This window comes from Procambarus clarkii, chromosome 9, assembly GCF_040958095.1.
Source record: "Procambarus clarkii isolate CNS0578487 chromosome 9, FALCON_Pclarkii_2.0, whole genome shotgun sequence".
NCBI lineage: Eukaryota > Metazoa > Arthropoda > Malacostraca > Decapoda > Cambaridae > Procambarus > Procambarus clarkii.
This window is the reverse complement of record NC_091158.1, coordinates 23,232,931-23,250,423: the sequence shown is the minus strand read 5'-3', so window position 1 is coordinate 23,250,423 and position 17,493 is coordinate 23,232,931.

The following is a 17,493-nucleotide window of genomic DNA, read 5'->3' as shown; positions in this document are numbered from 1 at the left end:
AACGATCGTACATGTATGCGGTTGCAATTCCCCATTAATTCCAAAGTTAATGGTACCTTGACCAAAGATATCAATCTTTTCCCTATTTACAGCCGGGAATTTTTTTCCACTACGCATAATACGTGCATATTTAAATTTGCTGAAGGCTGACGTTTTAATGAGAGTTGCTTGACTTCCGGTGTCCACAAAAACTGTCAATCTCACACCGTCCACCTTTACCACAAAAATCAGTATGAAAATTACCTCGGCTGAGGACATTGAAAAACTTCAAGCTGATATTAATAAAGTTTTCGACTGGGCATCAGAAAATAACATGATGTTTAACAGTGATAAATTCCAGGTACTCAGGTACGGTAAAATGAGGACCTTAAACATAATACAGAGTACAAAACACAATCAAATGTACCCATAGTAGGAAAACAGCATGTAAAGGATTTGGGAATAATAATGTCTGACGACCTAACGTTTAAGGAGCATAACCAAGCAAATATTGCGACAGCCAGAAAAATGATAGGATGGATTACGAGAACTTTCAAATCCAGGGATCCCATCACAATGGTTGTACTCTTCAAGTCACTTGTTTTGTCCCGTCTTGAGTACTGCTCAGTACTCACTTCCCCCTTCAGAGCAGGAGAGATTGCTGAAATAGAGGGAATACAGAGAACATATACGGCACGCATAGACGCAATAAAGCACCTAAATTATTGGGATCGTCTCAAAGCCCTCCAAATGTACTCACTAGAAAGAAGACGAGAGAGATATCAAATAATATACACCTGGAAGATACTGGAGGGCCAAGTACCAAATCTACACAGTAAAATAACAACGTACTGGAGTGAACGACATGGAAGAAAATGTAGAATAGAACCAGTGAAGAGCAGAGGTGCCATAGGCACAATCAGAGAACACTGTATAAACATCAGAGGTCCGCGGTTGTTCAACGTCCTCCCAGCAAGCATAAGAAATATTGCCGGAACAACCGTGGACATTTTCAAGAGGAAACTAGATTTATTCCTCCAAGGAGTGCCGGACCAACCGGGCTGTGGTGGGTATGTGGGCCTGCGGGCCGCTCCAAGCAACAGCCTGGTGGACCAAACTCTCACAAGTCGAGCCTGGCCTCTGGCCGGGCTTGGGGAGTAGAAGAACTCCCAGAACCCCATCAACCAGGTAATCAACCAGGTTTCAACCTCAAAGGTAGGCCTACCATCACTAGAGGCGACCTGTCTCAGGTTTACCTTAAACCCTACGTTTTGACATGAATTCCTAAAATGGCCTCGGCCATAACAATTCCAAGACACTTCAATAATAATACCGCGTCTACCAGACGCCCGCTTACTTCTTTTACAAGCAGCATCCTGGGCTGCAGCGCTGGGAGGGGAGGTAGGGGGAATAGGGTAGTGGAGGGGAGGTGAGGAGTGAGGAGTAGGGACTTGGGGGGATGAGGGAGTAGGGGAGGGCATTTGAGGCTGAGTGGGATAGGGAGAGTGGTAAGAGGTGGGATACAAAGGAAGGTTGATGGGGAGGAATTGAAGGGGCGAAGAGTGGATGGCGGATTGTTGAGGAGAGGAAGTTTGAGTTGGGTGGGGTTGAGGGGGCGTGTATGCAGGTAGAGGTTGAGGGAGACATGGTTGGGTTTGGATAGGTTGTGGCTGGGGTGGGTAGGGAAGGGTAGGTTCAGGCTGGGGTAGGTAAATGGGTAGGTAAATGGGTAGGGGATGGGTAGGGATAGGCAGTGGCTGGGGTGGGTAGGAAGGGGTGGGTTCAGGCTGGGGTGGGCAGGTGGGGATGGGTTGAGGCTGCGGTGGGTATGTGAGGTTGGGTACAGGTAGGGTGTGGGCAGGTGGGGAGGGATTAAGGCTGGGGTGGGTTTGTAAGGGGTGGGTTTGTGAGGGGTGGGTTGAGGCTGGGGTGGGAATACAGGCAGGGGGTTGGGAGGGTATAGGCTGTGGCTGGGGTGGGTAGGCTGGGGAGGGGTTGAGGCTGGGGTGGGAATACAGGCAGGGGGTTGGGAGGATATAGGCTGTGGCTGGGGTGGGTAGGCTGGCGAGGGGTTGAGGCTGGGGTGGGTAGGCTGGGGAGGGGTTGAGGCTGGGGTGGGAATACAGGCAGGGGGTTGGGAGGGTATAGGCTGTGGCTGGGGTGGGTAGGCTGGGGAGGGGTTGAGGCTGGGGTGGGAATACAGGCAGGGGGTTGGGAGGGTATAGGCTGTGGCTGGGGTGGGTAGGCTGGGGAAGGGTTGAGGCTGGGGTGGGTAGGCTGGGGTGGGAATACAGGCAGGGGGTTGGGAGGGTATAGGCTGTGGCTGGGGTGGGTAGGCTGGGGAGGGGTTGAGGCTGGGGTGGGAATACAGGCAGGGGGTTGGGAGGGTATAGGCTGTGGCTGGGGTGGGCAGATAAGGATGGGTTGAGGCTGGGGTGGGCAGGTGGGGATGGGTTGAGGCTGGGGTGGGCAGGTGGAGGTGGGTTGAGGCTGAGGTAGGCAGGTGGGGATGGGTTGAGGCTGGGGTGGGCAGGTGGAGGTGGTTGAGGCTGGGGTGGGAATACAGGCAGGGGTTGGGAGGGTATTGGCTGTGGCTGGGGTGGGGTAGGCAGGGGAGGGGTTGGGTGAGACTGGGTCGACACCATTGTGTATCCATGACCCACACACATCTTCAGAAATTTCTATAACTATATGACCAGTCGTCTGTTCCATGTGAAATATTAACACCTCGCGTCTCCATAACAAAAATAAAAACAATGCTTGTAAAGCTTAATTTAAATGACCCCTGAAAAATCTTCCAGTCGCCTAGTTCTGTACCCAGAATTAAGCCAAGTTTACAATAAATTAAGTAGAATAATTGTGTGTAGTATTTTAAATAAAGAACCAATTTAAGAAGGAGCACACCACACACTAGTCTGTTTCTGAATGACTCCTCGGCCACTTTATTTAAAACTAAGTTGCGTACTCTATAAGAATTAAAGAATAATACTTTCATAAAAAGTTAAACAAAAATAAATTAACTAACGTGCTGCACTCGTGATGGACTCATAATGATGATTTACACTTGTACACTAGATAAAATTGAAGGGAACAGAGCGGCCACTGGCTCTATTGATGGAGCGTTCAGTCCCGCTAAAACACAAGTCCCGCATTTTTTTCGCTTAAACGCTTAAAAAATCTAATTTTTATCTCTGAAGTAGAAAACAAGATTTATGTTAATAACACCCTCTAATGAATAACACAGACACCCGGGACATGCATTTGTCTTACCAATTCGAATTTACACCAAAAACTGCATTTTCTCACAAACTGGCTCCTGAAAATTTTTCTAACACAATTTTCTTCAAAAATATTCCTTAACTGGGCAAAATTCTAATTACAAATTCCTGATGTTAAGACTATCATTACGTTACTTGCGTGCTCTTGAGAATAATACTAGTCCTGGAACGGTTAAATGACATGAAAATTAGAATTTTCCCCAAGAACTGCGTTTTCTCACAAACTGGACTGAAAATTTTTCTGACACTCAAAATGTTGCAAACTCTCTTAATTCGACAAAAATCTAATTTTCTCTTCCTCGATATAAACACACTGTCTCATTACTGGCGATGACCACAGAACAACACTGACACATCAAGCGTTCTCAATACCCTTGAATTCGAATTTTCGTAAAAATCTGAGGTTTTCACCCAAAATGGACTCTGAAAAAATCTATCACCAATCGTGAAAACTCGCTTAAATTGGCAAAAATCAATTTTCTCATGACTGATGTTAACACAATAATACTTTTACTGGACCGACCCAGCCGGTGGTTGACAGCCAGGTCCCCTCCACACCTCTACCCCCTCCTCCTCCACACCTCTACCTCCTCCTCTTCCACACCTCTACCTCCTCCTCCTCCACACCTCTACCTCCTCCTGCTCCACACCTCTACCTCCTCCTCCTCCACAACACTACCCTCCCCTTCCTCCTCCACAACACTACCCTCCTCTTCCTCCTCCACAACACTACCCTCCTCTTCCTCCTCCACAACACTACCCTCCTCTTCCTCCTCCACAACACTACCCTCCTCTTCCTCCTCCACAACACTACCCTCCTCTTCCTCCTCCACAACACTACCCTCCTCTTCCTCCTCCACAACACTACCCTCCTCTTCCTCCTCCACAACACTACCCTCCTCTTCCTCCTCCACAACACTACCCTCCTCTTCCTCCTCCACAACACTACCCTCCTCTTCCTCCTCCACAACACTACCCTCCTCTTCCTCCTCCACAACACTACCCTCCTCTTCCTCCTCCACAACACTACCCTCCTCTTCCTCCTCCACAACACTACCCTCCTCTTCCTCCTCCACAACACTACCCTCCTCTTCCTCCTCCACAACACTACCCTCCTCTTCCTCCTCCACAACACTACCCTCCTCTTCCTCCTCCACAACACTACCCTCCTCTTCCTTCTCCACAACTAAACCTCCCACAACACTATCATAACCACAACTACCACCATCACCACTGTACAAACCTTGCTCTACTGCCCTAGCTGTACTCACCGAGCCACACTCACCTATTTGTGTTCACCTAACTGTACTCCCCTAGTTGTACTCCCTTAGTTGTACTCATATAGTTGTACTCACCTACTTGTATTCACCTAGCAGTGCTCACCAATTTGTACTCACCTACTTATATTCACCTAGCAGTGCTCACCAAGTTGTACTCACCTACATGTATTCTCCTAGTTGTTCTAGTGTAGTTGTACTTACTTACTTGTATTCACCTATCAGTGCTCACCAACTTGTTCTCACTTACATGTACTCATCTAGTTGCACTCATGTAGTTGTTCTAACCTAGTTTACTCACCCACTTGTACTTCAATGATATTTAATGTAAAATCTACTATAATACATATGCATGTGATAAAGAGGTAGATTGATGCGCTCTAATTGATCCGGGTTCGATCCCCGGTGGAGGCGGAAAGAAATGGGCAGAGTTTCTTTCACCCTGATGCTCCTGTTACCTAGCAGTAAAAATAGGTACCTGTGAGTTAGTCAGCTCTTATGGGCTCCTTCCTGGGGATGTGTAATTAAAAGGAGGCCTCATCGAGGACTGGTACACGAGGATGCTAAGCCCCAAAATCATCTCAAGATAATCTCAAGATCTCAAGATAACCAATGCAACAACATTTTCCATTTAAGTTAATGTATTATACATAAAGTACATATACATATATATATATATATATATATATATATATATATATATATATATATATATATATATATATATATATATAATTATATATATATATATATATATATATATATATATATATATATATATATATATATATATATATATATATAATTATATATATATATATATATATATATATATATATATATATATATATATATATATATATATATATATATATATATATATATATAACTGAAAACTCACACCCCAGAAGTGACTCGAACCCATATACTCCCAGGAGCAACGCAACTGGTATGTACAGGGACGCCTTAATCCGCTTGACCATCACGACCAGACATAAGAAAGTGATAGCCGAAGCTATTTGAACCACTTCCCCACCGGCACTCGGATGGTAATCTTGGGCATAGCATTTTATCAAATCACCTCATTCTTTGGGGCACACGTGAGGAACACAAATGCAAACAAGCCTGAATGGTCCCCAGGACTATGTACAACTGAAAACTCACACCCCAGAAGTGACTCGAACCCATACTCCCAGGAGCAACGCAACTGGTATGTACAGGGACGCCTTAATCCGCCTCACCATCACGACCGGACATAAGGAAGTGATAGCCGAAAAAATAGAAAGATAGAATGAGGTGATTTGATAAAATGCTATGCCCAAGATTACCATCCGAGTGCCGGCGGGGAAGTGGTTCAAATAGCTTCGGCTATCACTTCCTTATGTCCGGTCGTGATGGTCAAGCGGATTAAGGCGTCCCTGTACATAACAGTTGCGTTGCTCCTGGCAGTATGGGTTCGAGTCACTTCTGGGGTGTGAGTTTTCAGTTGAATATAGTCCTGGGGACCATTCAGGCTTGTTTGCATATATATATATATATATATATATATATATATATATATATATATATATATATATATTTTATTAAATATGACCGAAAAAGTAAGATTAATAATTCTAACACGAATTTTCTCAATCTTTCGTACATTATGCTTCACTGTTGGAGGTAAATCAAAAATCACTTCTCCAAAATTCATTTTTATTTCTAGTCTGACGCGACACGGGCGCGTTTCGTAAAACTTATTACATTTTCAAAGACTTCACAAATACACAACTGATTAGAACTTGCGTTTCCCTGATTTTATATCTACATTTGAGTGAGGTGGGAAGGGTGATGTGGCATTACATTTGAGTAAGGTGGGAAGGATGATGTGGCATTAGAGGATATTAATAGGGTATTAAAAGTATCAACACAAGACAGAACACGAAACAATGGATATTGAATAGAAGTGTTTGTAGAAAGCCTATTGGTCCATATTTCTTGATGCTTCTATATTGGAGCGGAGTCTTGAGGTGGGTAGAATATAGTTGTGCAATAATTGGCTGTTGATTGCTGGTGTTGACTTCTTGATGTGTAGTGCCTCGCAAACGTCGAGCCGCCTGCTATCGCTGTATCTATCGATGATTTCTGTGTTGTTTACTAGGATTTCTCTGGCGATGGTTTGGTTATGGGAAGAGATTATATGTTCCTTAATGGAGCCCTGTTGTTTATGCATCGTTAAACGCCTAGAAAGAGATGTTGTTGTCTTGCCTATATACTGGGTTTTTTGGAGCTTACAGTCCCCAAGTGGGCATTTGAAGGCATAGACGACGTTAGTCTCTTTTAAAGCGTTCTGTTTCGTGTCTGGAGAGTTTCTCATGAGTAGGCTGGCCGTTTTTCTGGTTTTATAGTAAATCGTCAGTTGTATCCTCTGATTTTTGTCTGTAGGGATAACGTTTCTATTAACAATATCTTTCAGGACCCTTTCCTCTGTTTTATGAGCTGTGGAAAAGAAGTTCCTGTAAAATAGTCTAATAGGGGGTATAGGTGTTGTGTTAGTTGTCTCTTCGGAGGTTGCATGGCTTTTCACTTTCCTTCTTATGATGTCTTCGATGAAACCATTGGAGAAGCCGTTATTGACTAGAACCTGCCTTACCCTACAGAGTTCTTCGTCGACTTGCTTCCATTCTGAGCTGTGGCTGAGAGCACGGTCGACGTATGCGTTAACAACACTCCTCTTGTACCTGTCAGGGCAGTCGCTGTTGGCATTTAGGCACATTCCTATGTTTGTTTCCTTTGTGTAGACTGCAGTGTGGAAACCTCCGCCCTTTTCCATGACTGTTACATCTAGAAAAGGCAGCTTCCCATCCTTTTCCGTCTCGTAAGTGAAACGCAGCACGGAACTCTGCTCAAATGCCTCCTTCAGCTCCTGCAGATGTCTGACATCAGGTACCTGTGTAAAAATGTCGTCAACATACCTGCAGTATATGGCCGGTTTCAAGTTCATGTCGACTAAGACTTTTTGCTCGATGGTACCCATGTAGAAGTTTGCAAACAGGACACCTAGGGGAGAACCCATAGCGACCCCATCTACTTGCTTATACATGTGCCCATCCGGGCTCAAGAAGGGTGCCTCTTTAGTACAAGCTTGGAGTAGTTTCCTCAGAATACTTTCTGGCATGTCAAGAGGAGTACAGGCTGGATCACGATACACTCTGTCGGCTATCATTCCGATTGTCTCGTCCACAGGTACGTTGGTAAACAGCGATTCTACGTCCAACGAGGCTCTTATCCCTGTGGCCCGTGCGCCCCGCAGTAAGTCCACAAATTCCTTTGGAGACTTCAGGCTGAAGGCGCAAGGAACATAAGGAGTCAGCAGGCCGTTGAGTCGCTTCGCCAATCTGTACGTGGGTGTGGGTATCTGGCTAATGATTGGCCGAAGTGGGTTTCCAGGCTTGTGCGTCTTGACATTTCCATACGCATATCCAGGTTTATATTCCCCAATGATCTTTGGCAGGTGGAGTCCGGATTTCTTGGCGTTCACAGTTTCGATCAGTTTGTTGACCTTTGCTTTTAATTCGGCTGTAGTGTCCTTCGTTACCCTTTGGAACTTAGTTTGGTCAGAGAGTATGATGTTCATTTTCGCCAGATATTCGTCTTTTTTAAGAATGACATATATTGGCGACTTGTCACCTCTCCTGACAACTATCTCCTTGTTCTCACGAAGGCTTTTAGCTGCCGCTCTAAGCTCGGGGGACAGTATGGTGCTTCTGTAGTTGCCTCGATTCTTTCCTCCTTCTGCAATAAGTTCTGCTTGTAAGGTATCTTTGGTAGTGACCTTCTTTTGTGTCTCGAGGTCGAATATGTCGTCCAACAGAATTTCCAACTCCACTTTCCGGGCCATTTCACTCGGTCTGGACATAACATGACAGTTTATGCCCAGATTTAGGAGAGTGACTTGGTCCTCAGTGAGGTTAATTCCTGCAAGGTTCAGGAAGCCATCTCTTGGTCGTGGAATTGCCATAGGTCCTCCATATAATGTTGTTTGGAATTGCCATAGGTCCTCCATATAATGTTGTTGGAATTGCCATAGGTCCTCCATATAATGTTGAAATGGCAATTCCACGACCAAGAGATGGCTTCCTGAACCTTGCAGGAATTAACCTCACTGAGGACCAAGTCACTCTCCTAAATCTGGGCATAAACTGTCATGTTATGTCCAGACCGAGTGAAATGGCCCGGAAAGTGGAGTTGGAAATTCTGTTGGACGACATATTCGACCTCGAGACACAAAAGAAGGTCACTACCAAAGATACCTTACAAGCAGAACTTATTGCAGAAGGAGGAAAGAATCGAGGCAACTACAGAAGCACCATACTGTCCCCCGAGCTTAGAGCGGCAGCTAAAAGCCTTCGTGAGAACAAGGAGATAGTTGTCAGGAGAGGTGACAAGTCGCCAATATATGTCATTCTTAAAAAAGACGAATATCTGGCGAAAATGAACATCATACTCTCTGACCAAACTAAGTTCCAAAGGGTAACGAAGGACACTACAGCCGAATTAAAAGCAAAGGTCAACAAACTGATCGAAACTGTGAACGCCAAGAAATCCGGACTCCACCTGCCAAAGATCATTGGGGAATATAAACCTGGATATGCGTATGGAAATGTCAAGACGCACAAGCCTGGAAACCCACTTCGGCCAATCATTAGCCAGATACCCACACCCACGTACAGATTGGCGAAGCGACTCAACGGCCTGCTGACTCCTTATGTTCCTTGCGCCTTCAGCCTGAAGTCTCCAAAGGAATTTGTGGACTTACTGCGGGGCGCACGGGCCACAGGGATAAGAGCCTCGTTGGACGTAGAATCGCTGTTTACCAACGTACCTGTGGACGAGACAATCGGAATGATAGCCGACAGAGTGTATCGTGATCCAGCCTGTACTCCTCTTGACATGCCAGAAAGTATTCTGAGGAAACTACTCCAAGCTTGTACTAAAGAGGCACCCTTCTTGAGCCCGGATGGGCACATGTATAAGCAAGTAGATGGGGTCGCTATGGGTTCTCCCCTAGGTGTCCTGTTTGCAAACTTCTACATGGGTACCATCGAGCAAAAAGTCTTAGTCGACATGAACTTGAAACCGGCCATATACTGCAGGTATGTTGACGACATTTTTACACAGGTACCTGATGTCAGACATCTGCAGGAGCTGAAGGAGGCATTTGAGCAGAGTTCCGTGCTGCGTTTCACTTACGAGACGGAAAAGGATGGGAAGCTGCCTTTTCTAGATGTAACAGTCATGGAAAAGGGCGGAGGTTTCCACACTGCAGTCTACACAAAGGAAACAAACATAGGAATGTGCCTAAATGCCAACAGCGACTGCCCTGACAGGTACAAGAGGAGTGTTGTTAACGCATACGTCGACCGTGCTCTCAGCCACAGCTCAGAATGGAAGCAAGTCGACGAAGAACTCTGTAGGGTAAGGCAGGTTCTAGTCAATAACGGCTTCTCCAATGGTTTCATCGAAGACATCATAAGAAGGAAAGTGAAAAGCCATGCAACCTCCGAAGAGACAACTAACACAACACCTATACCCCCTATTAGACTATTTTACAGGAACTTCTTTTCCACAGCTCATAAAACAGAGGAAAGGGTCCTGAAAGATATTGTTAATAGAAACGTTATCCCTACAGACAAAAATCAGAGGATACAACTGACGATTTACTATAAAACCAGAAAAACGGCCAGCCTACTCATGAGAAACTCTCCAGACACGAAACAGAACGCTTTAAAAGAGACTAACGTCGTCTATGCCTTCAAATGCCCACTTGGGGACTGTAAGCTCCAAAAAAACCCAGTATATAGGCAAGACAACAACATCTCTTTCTAGGCGTTTAACGATGCATAAACAACAGGGCTCCATTAAGGAACATATAATCTCTTCCCATAACCAAACCATCGCCAGAGAAATCCTAGTAAACAACACAGAAATCATCGATAGATACAGCGATAGCAGGCGGCTCGACGTTTGCGAGGCACTACACATCAAGAAGTCAACACCAGCAATCAACAGCCAATTATTGCACAACTATATTCTACCCACCTCAAGACTCCGCTCCAATATAGAAGCATCAAGAAATATGGACCAATAGGCTTTCTACAAACACTTCTATTCAATATCCATTGTTTCGTGTTCTGTCTTGTGTTGATACTTTTAATACCCTATTAATATCCTCTAATGCCACATCATCCTTCCCACCTTACTCAAATGTAATGCCACATCACCCTTCCCACCTCACTCAAATGTAGATATAAAATCAGGGAAACGCAAGTTCTAATCAGTTGTGTATTTGTGAAGTCTTTGAAAATGTAATAAGTTTTACGAAACGCGCCCGTGTCGCGTCAGACTAGAAATAAAAATGAATTTTGGAGAAGTGATTTTTGATTTACCTCCAACAGTGAAGCATAATGTACGAAAGATTGAGAAAATTCGTGTTAGAATTATTAATCTTACTTTTTTGGTCATATTTAATAAAATATGTCTACAGGAAAGACTGCTACCAAAATATACTAATATATATATATATATATATATATATATATATATATATATATATATATATATATATATATATATATATATATATATATATATATATATATATATATATATATATATATATATATATATATATATATATATATATATAACTTTTTAGACACTCAACCCACCAGGAGACTCGAACACTGGCCAACAAGGTGGCAGTTGCATGCTGTATCCACTACACTATACTTCAAAGCCATAAGAGAGGTAGGAATTCTGGGGTATTTAACCAACCAGAACTCCAATCCTCTCCCAGGCAATGAGATAGTGTGGGACCTCGGATGCTCTTTCATCGGTTCCTGTTATATGGGAAAACTCAGTGCCAAATGCTTAATGCACAGACTACCCTATTCCAGTAGCTGAAGTGTATAACTTTTTAGACACTCAACCCACCTGGAGACTCGAACACTGGCCAACAAGGTGGCAGTTGCATGCTGTATCCACTACACTATACTTCAAAGCCATAAGAGAGGTAGGAATTCTGGGGTATTTAACCAACCAGAACTCCAATCCTCTCCAAGGCAATGAGATAGTGTGGGACCTCGGATGCTCTTTCATCGGTTCCTGTTATATGGGAAAACTCAGTGCCAAATGCTTAATGCACAGACTACCCTATTCCAGTAGCTGAAGTGTATAACTTTTTAGACACTCAACCCACCAGGAGACTCGAACACTGGCCAACAAGGTGGCAGTTGCATGCTGTATCCACTACACTATACTTCAAAGCCATAAGAGAGGTAGGAATTCTGGGGTATTTAACCAACCAGAACTCCAATCCTCTCCAAGGCAATGAGATAGTGTGGGACCTCGGATGCTCTTTCATCGGTTCCTGTTATATGGGAAAACTCAGTGCCAAATGCTTAATGCACAGACTACCCTATTCCAGTAGCTGAAGTGTATAACTTTTTAGACACTCAACCCACCAGGAGACTCGAACACTGGCCAACAAGGTGGCAGTTGCATGCTGTATCCACTACACTATACTTCAAAGCCATAAGAGAGGTAGGAATTCTGGGGTATTTAACCAACCAGAACTCCAATCCTCTCCCAGGCAATGAGATAGTGTGGGACCTCGGATGCTCTTTCATCGGTTCCTGTTATATGGGAAAACTCAGTGCCAAATGCTTAATGCACAGACTACCCTATTCCAGTAGCTGAAGTGTATAACTTTTTAGACACTCAACCCACCAGGAGACTCGAACACTGGCCAACAAGGTGGCAGTTGCATGCTGTATCCACTACACTATACTTCAAAGCCATAAGAGAGGTAGGAATTCTGGGGTATTTAACCAACCAGAACTCCAATCCTCTCCCAGGCAATGAGATAGTGTGGGACCTCGGATGCTCTTTCATCGGTTCCTGTTATATGGGAAAACTCAGTGCCAAATGCTTAATGCACAGACTACCCTATTCCAGTAGCTGAAGTGTATAACTTTTTATACACTTTTTATACACTAAATAGTTGGTATTTAACCAACTAACTGGTTGGTTAAATACCCCAGAATTCCTACCTCTCTTATGGCTTTGAAGTATAGTGTAGTGGATACAGCATGCAACTGCCACCTTGTGGCCAGTGTTCGAGTCTCCTGGTGGGTTGAGTGTCTAAAAAGTTATACACTTCAGCTACTGGAATAGGGTAGTCTGTGCATTAAGCATTTGGCACTGAGTTTTCCCATATAACAGGAACCGATGAAAGAGCATCCGAGGTCCCACACTATCTCATTGCCTGTGAGAGGATTGGAGTTCTGGTTGGTTAAATACCCCAGAATTCCTACCTCTCTTATGGCTTTGAAGTATAGTGTAGTGGATACAGCATGCAACTGCCACCTTGTTGGCCAGTGTTCGAGTCTCCTGGTGGGTTGAGTGTCTAAAAAGTTATACACTTCAGCTACTGGAATAGGGTAGTCTGTGCATTAAGCATTTGGCACTGAGTTTTCCCATATAACAGGAATCGATGAAAGAGCATCCGAGGTCCCACACTATCTCATTGCCTGGGAGAGGATTGGAGTTCTGGTTGGTTAAATACCCCAGAATTCCTACCTCTCTTATGGCTTTGAAGTATAGTGTAGTGTATACAGCATGCAACTGCCACCTTGTTGGCCAGTGTTCGAGTCTCCTGGTGGGTTGAGTGTCTAAAAAGTTATACACTTCAGCTACTGGAATAGGGTAGTCTGTGCATTAAGCATTTGGCACTGAGTTTTCCCATATAACAGGAACCGATGAAAGAGCATCCGAGGTCCCACACTATCTCATTGCCTGGGAGAGGATTGGAGTTCTGGTTGGTTAAATACCCCAGAATTCCTACCTCTCTTATGGCTTTGAAGTATAGTGTAGTGGATACAGCATGCAACTGCCACCTTGTTGGCCAGTGTTCGAGTCTCCTGGTGGGTTGAGTGTCTAAAAAGTTATACACTTCAGCTACTGGAATAGGGTAGTCTGTGCATTAAGCATTTGGCACTGAGTTTTCCCATATAACAGGAACCGATGAAAGAGCATCCGAGGTCCCACACTATCTCATTGCCTGGGAGAGGATTGGAGTTCTGGTTGGTTAAATACCCCAGAATTCCTACCTCTCTTATGGCTTTGAAGTATAGTGTAGTGGATACAGCATGCAACTGCCACCTTGTTGGCTAGTGTTCGAGTCTCCTGGTTGGTTGAGTGTCTAAAAAGTTATACACTTCAGCTTCTGGAATAGGGTAGTCTGTGCATATATATATATATATATATATATATATATATATATATATATATATATATATATATATATATATATAATATATATATATATATATATATATATATATATATATATATATATATATATATATATATATATGTCGTACCTAGTAGCCAGAACTCACTTCTCAGCCTACTATTCAAGGCCCGATTTGCCTAATAAGCCAAGTTTTCCTGAATTAATATATTTACTATAATTTTTTTTCTTATGAAATGATAAAGCAACCCTTTTCTCTATGTATGAGGTCAATTTTTTTTAGTAGAGTTAAAATTAACGTAGATATATGACCAAACCTAACCAACCCTACCTAACCTAACCTAACCTATATTTATACGTAAGGTTAGGTTAGGTAGCCAAAAAAAGCTAGGTTAGGTTAGGTTAGGTAGGTTAGGTAGACGAAAAAGCATTAATTCATGAAAACTTGGCTTATTAGGCAAATCGGGCCTTGAATAGTAGGCTGAGAAGTGCGTTCTGGCTATTAGGTACGACATATATATATATATATATATATATATATATATATATATATATATATATATATATATATATGACAATGTCAGACCACGGAGGAAAAATGAAACAGGAAATTTCCTTAAGTACTTTCGTATATTAAATACATCTTCAGAAGGTCCTTCCTTCTGAAAATGTATTTAATATACGAAAGTACTTAAGGAAATTTCCTGTTTCATTTTTCCTCCGTGGTCTGACATTGTCACATTCTTAATCACGTGTTTATTTTCGTGATATACACACATATATATATATATATATATATATATATATATATATATATATATATATATATATATATATATATATATATATATATATATATATATAAAAACAGTATTATTTGATATATCATTTAGCAAATTGGGTTATAAAAGCAATTTTTAGGAAAATCATATTAAATTGTAAATGTTTTGCAAACATTTCATACAACTAAGACACAGCATTCTCAAATTATATATATAATGTACATAAATTTAATATTTAAACATGAACAAAATATTTTTTTAATATATATATAAGGGTGAAACTAGTGCTAGACTAGGCAGCATTTACCTTATTACATAAATATATACTTTTACCATTCTTGGATTAAAGGTTGCTCATGTGCCTGTTGAAACACACATGCAACTTGTCTTTCCTCACATCTCTGTTGAAACGTTACTGGAGGTTACCACAACGTTTTGTGTTAGCTGGGCCCTGCCAGTGGTGTGGTTGTGTAAAGCTTCCTCCCTTTCCTATCACGACGACTAAAAAATGTGTTACTCCTGTGCTCTATCTGCCTTACCTGTGACTGAAAGCATACCACAACATTTTCAGAACATTTGTAATAGCTCAAAGCTTTAATGCCAAGCCCCTTAACAATACCATGGACCTCTCCTACTTTATATAATAAAAAATATTTTTAAATAAAATTAGAGTCAAAATCCACACGTCACAGACAAATGATGACTGTTTAGGTTGCAACGGTTAATGATAGACTATTAGAACAATTGGACAAAGAAGCATTACTGCGTTATTCAATACATGATTTTCATCTCAGTGCCAGACTATATCTGGTTAGGAACGCTATAAAAGTGATATACAATTATTGTTTCCCATAATTGGTCAAATGTAAACCATTTATATGTAAATATTTACAAAGTTAAAAACCAATATTACTGTTAAACATTACTAATCACCGAACGAGGTGCTATAGGATCATTTACAATGAAAATGTTATTTAATAGGTTATTCACTCTAGCATAAAATTTGCATAAACCATTGCTGGGCTTGATCCATCAACAATAGTTAAGCATCAATAGGATTTGTCAAGAAAAGAATATGCTAATAAATTTCCCCTTTAATGTAATTAAGTAAAAGCCTCAGAGTCTATTCAGTATTTTACCATCAATTAACATATTGATGTAACATTTAATAGAACTTTATATCATAAATATTTTTTGAAAGTGAATATTAAAATGTATATACAAGTATTTCATATACATTTCTAACCTATACATCTATACTAACCTATATGTAATCTATACATATACATGGAAAAGTACATCTCTCAAACAAATATAATTATCAGAGTTCACTGTAAAGTTTTCTTCTAGCTGGTAATATTATAAACAGGCAAATTAAGTTAATTGTGTTCTAGAGAATAGTGAAAAGAAAATTTGAAATAATAACCAGACTATAAATTTTTCATATTCTTCCAAGTGCATATCCCTTCTTTCTTTTGTGGCAAGATGGATAGCTTCCAAGTCAATTCGATCATTCAATAATACACAGTGTATCTACATGACTTGAGAAGTCCGGTATCGACTACAGTCGGGCACAGACAATTATTAGAGTGCTTCAACCTTCATGCTCATCTAGCTGGTCCCGATTTTTGCGCAGGCACGAGTGCGGTGACCCGTTGGATGGATTGACTGTGGCAGTTTTCGTGATGGCCCGTGTGAGAGAGGCGCGTCAGACTCTCAGCGTGCCTGGAATTCGCAAATTTTGTTCACTATGTGACGCTGTGCAATAAAAGATGAGGTATAATATCAGTTGTCGACCTCCTTGGAATCCAGAAGCTCTGTGATGGAAAAATTATTTTGAAATTAGTGGATGAATCGTCGTTTACGAGATTTATGGACAGGACTGAAGGCTGTAATCATCAATTAATGGGTGACATGGATCAGTGAAGGTCGACGACCTCGGGGAAGGACACGACTTATGTTGTTGTGTGTGACCTACCATTTGAAATGTCAGACGGTGTGCTGTTGGGTGGGGGGCTTCTGTAGTCTTCTGCTACAGAAGCGTGATTGGTGTTCTTCCACAACACTTTACATCTGGACCTGCGAAGGGAGTTTTGTCCAGGAGCTGGACTGCGGAAATGAACCTTGTGAATAATATCCCCATAATTCCCAATAATAATAATTGAAAGTGGAATGATGCACAGTGAATGTTTTAACAAGAACAGGAACATACCTGTTTTAGTGCAGGCTGTCTGGGCAAGTGAAGGCTATGTGTCGTGATGCTCCAGATGTCCAGGAAAATCTGTTCCCCGAAGTGGATTTTCCGCCGATGGTGGGACCCGTGCACAGTGGAGGTGGTGAGATGGTTGGTGAATCCTTGGAGGCATCGTGTCTTGTCCTTGTAGATGGGGTTTGTGTTGATAAAGCTCTACTGCCTGCTCCGTCATCTGTCACTAGTTGTGTGGCGAATGATAGCGTCGATCGTCAGATATGATTTCTGGGGAGATGGGTAGCAATGGTGGTTTTGGTTGGGTTGAGGTTTCCAGGACGGCTAATTTATTTTTTGGCGATACAGTACTGCATTGCAAAGGTAGGAAGATGACTGGGGAGGTGTTGGTGAAAACCCTAAAGGAGTTGTGTAGTTGATGGTCCGAGTGGTGAAGGTGGATTGTCTATGGCTCGTTGGATTCATCCAGGTGTATGTGGGAGTGAGGAGGTGGATGTGTCCAAAGAAGTGGTTCATGAGGTGGGGAGGTGTGTGCTGTCTCACGGTGATTGGATCGTAGTTGATACAGGGGAGTCTTACTATCAGTCGATGAAGGTTGTGTTTAGACGGTTGTCTTTGGTTTGTGGTGATGTAATTGCTGATGTGTTTGGTTTGGAGGAGTGGTTTATGTCTG